This window comes from Suncus etruscus, chromosome 8 (assembly GCF_024139225.1).
Source record: "Suncus etruscus isolate mSunEtr1 chromosome 8, mSunEtr1.pri.cur, whole genome shotgun sequence".
Classification (NCBI taxonomy): Eukaryota; Metazoa; Chordata; class Mammalia; order Eulipotyphla; family Soricidae; genus Suncus; species Suncus etruscus.
This window is the reverse complement of record NC_064855.1, coordinates 52865905-52869824: the sequence shown is the minus strand read 5'-3', so window position 1 is coordinate 52869824 and position 3920 is coordinate 52865905.

Genomic DNA, 3920 nt, shown 5'->3' with positions numbered 1-3920 from the left:
TAAGAGAGAAGAAAACTTAAGCAGAGTTAAGCTGAAGTTATTTCATACTGTTCCCCTTCCCCCTTTTAAGTCAAAGCCCAATCAGACCTTACTAATAAGAAATATTACTATTTTATGTTACTATGTTTTCTATTCATTTACTTCGATAAATAGCAAAAGGAAGCTATATTGCTATATGACAGTGAATAGGATGCTTGTTTTACACGTGGTCAAAACAGGTTTGTTCCCTAGGACACCACATGGTCCCCTGAGCACAAGGGTAAGCCCTGAGCACCACCGGGTGTGCCCCTAAAAAATTAGTAAAAGGAAATTATATGTAGCTTATTTCTAATTGTACTGAGTTAATTCAATTTTAAACCATTGAAACCCTCTGGTAAGTTCTTAAGATCAATTCAATTAATATGTTTTCTGTGTATATACATATTTAAATACTTTATAATAGATGCAGTACTTAAATGTTTTTTAAAACACTATGTGGATAAAAACTGTATATGGCATAAAAATTCAACTGATAAATAGGTTGTATCAATGGTATTTAAATTTAAACTCAATCTTAAAATTAAGAAATTAAGTGGAACAAAAAAAAGTTGAATAAAGAATAGAAAAAGAATAGAAAACTTTCTCTAAAATTAATCAATTCTAGAAAAATGCATTATCAAATCATATAAGATGAAGCTACAACTTAACTTTTAAATTTATATTTTACATAAAGAATATTTGTAATAAATTACATTGATGAATGACCCTACAATTATAAATATGTTTAATATCTAAAATAATTGGTATAATATGTACTAATATAATTCTTTTTAATTTAAAATGTTATGTGATCAACTCAACTAGTTTTGACAATAGGATTAATTTCTATAATAATGACAGCTAAATTTTGTACTAGGAATTTCTTAATCACACAATCATTAGACTCCTCCCTCTCCAAATTACAATTCAAAGGCAATCTTTTCTGCTTGTCAGTAATTAGCTGGCATTTCAGAAGCAGTTATATTTCTATTACATTTGCTCATTGTCATTAGTAATTAACTTCCTGTTCAAACATTTTAGTTTTCATTAATTTATATGAAATCAAATCAGTGTTTAGAATAGACTTAACAAGAGAAGAAAAAGTCAAAGAGTTTGCTTTGAGAATTGAAGTCCATCCAGTGAAATATTTGTCTCTTCAAGTTCATGGACATGTCCCTTCTTTGACAGCTACACGTTTATTTTCATAACATAACTCTATGGTAAGACAAGGAACAAAGTATGTGTGTGTGTGTGTGCACATGCACATTTTGTCAGAGATCTAATTAAGATTGCATGCATTCAAGTTATACTCTGCCACTGAGCTACATCCCCAGCATGACAGAAATTAAAGGAAGGACTAGGAGGGTATTTGTGACATTTTATCCCATGCCTCCAGAAGATACATTCAAAGAAAGTAGCTTGGGAAGGAGGTAAAAACATAAAATTTTAGAAGGCCTACACCAGTTGGTAAAAGAAGACAAACCTCTTAGTACTTTTTTAATAAATGTTTATTAAAATATTTTCATTAAATTTTGTAATAGAATTTTACTTTTTCTAAGTGAAAATAATTTGAATACATGAGAGTAGACAGAACACTTACTGTTCCTCTAAGAAATATCTTTTGAGTATTTGTTATTTATACCAAACAATAGCTGGGTATGGCACAACAATTAAAAATGATCTCTGCCTTCAAGGAGCTTTTTGTTCCAGGTAAGAAGAAAAAAATGATAGTTACAGCACAGTATAATTAGTATTTATTTCACCATGGGGTACGCAGATATAAAAACAGCAGTTGGAGTTAAGAGAAAGGGAAGAATACTCGTTGCTGTGGAGATCTGGAAGCAATATCCAGCTCTGATAACACAGATAATTTGAGTGAAGGAAAGAAAAAGCTGGCAGATGGTTTAGTCTACATATAATCTAGAAGGAGGAGCCCAATGAGCAAGAATTTTCAGCTTTGTTTATATAGTGCCTTCAATGAAAGAGCAATAAACTGTGATTTATTCCTGCTCCCAAATACCCCTCATGACTGTTTCCTGGTTCTGAACACTCTGCAACCAACTAATGAAGATGTCAACCACCCAGGAACTTGGGTGAGAGAAAGTTTTAGTGACTTGTTACTATGAGCCACTCCATAATAATGTCCTCAATTGTGGAAATGAAATCTTTGTGACAGAGGATGAGACTCTTGGTAGTAATCTTCCATGATTCTGTAACATATCCGGAGGGATGATGGTGTCATTACAGTTTGTATAATTTGAAAAGTTTTGAGCCTCTTTTGATAACATTTTACATGGCCTAACATTATTGTGGTTTCCTTGATAGGTTATTGCATTATTAGAGGCAGTTATCATGTGTTTTATATATATTTATAATTTATCCTATTTGTAACAGTTTTCTATGAAAAATTGTGTATCAGTTCTGTGACATACTTGATTCTTTAAACTATATTTCCTGTTTAGCATCTATTTTTTTAACCATTAGGTGAAAATATTATGGAACTTTCACATCTCCTGTCATGACATTAATGGTCTAAAACTACCACTATTTTTTTCAAGACAGTTTTCTGTTCTATTAATCTAATACATATTTAATTTTTTCTGACTTAAATTTAATGAACTCCTATTACTAGTAAATAAGATATTTTTGAAATCTGAATCACCTTGTTTGGAGCTTACCTATATCTATATTACAACAAATGAATTTAGATATATTCTAAATAGATTTTAAATGACAACTATAGATTTTTTTATACTAAAGACAAAATTCCAAACCTTTTTCAGCCTTGTTAATGCTTTTGGGATTACTATCAAAAGTATCTTCAATCTCACACATATTAGTATTTTCTATACAACAATGAGTCATCAAGTGCTTTTTATCTCTTTGTTCTTTTTAAGCACAGAATATATTTCTGACTAAGATAGCTTGATGTTTTCATCCATGTTACAGAATTATTCATCATAATTATGGTTACTTATGATTAATTAAAAATTAAATAATTTTCCTAGTCAACAGTCAAATGAAGAACATTGTGTCTACTTGAAATTCTCTATATAACACACAACATTACCATCATAGACATACAGGCTACATAAATTAGCAAGACTTACTTAGAATGCAGTCTGAGAAAAAGTACATAAATTCTTAGACACTGGGTGGAACTATGTTGCCTAAGGAGGCAAAAACTGGAGACTGGAGTAATAGTACAACCAGTAGGGAATTTTCTTTGCACACAAGTCAAACTGGGTTTGCACCCCATATGTTTCTCCAAGCATGCCAGGAGTGACCTCTGAGTTAAGATTCAGATGTAAGCACTGAGCACTGCCAAGTGTGGACCTGAAAAAAAAATAAAATGTTTGATTAAAGTCTAGGTACATTTTCAGGACTAAGATGATAGTATAACGGGTAGGGCATTTGCTTTGCATGCAGCCTGACCCACTGTTCTAATCCCAGAACTATGATTATATAGAAATGATATGAGAACAACTAATATATAAAGACTGTAAAATGTACAATAATAAGCAATTGCTTTAAAAAAAAAAACAGCTATCTGAGCCAGAACTATGCCATAGGCACAGAAAGAAAAGGTGCCTTAATAAAATTTGATTATAGCCCCTACATATCGCTGTAAATTGAATATGGGAATAAGGTAAAAGAAAAATAATTTTGAAATGTCTAAAGATGATAAAAAAAAATGTTGCCAGAAGTAGAAATGTCAGAATAACAGCTAGATTCGTAAAAAGGCAGAACTAAACTAGATTTTATCTGAAATATCATAAAATAGAGTTGCTTCTAATAATCTCCCAGGACCATCAAGTCTTGCCACAACCATATCTATCACTGTGTACTTTACATCAGCGTTTCTCAACGAAGGGGTTGAAGCAGACCCACTGTGGGCTCCC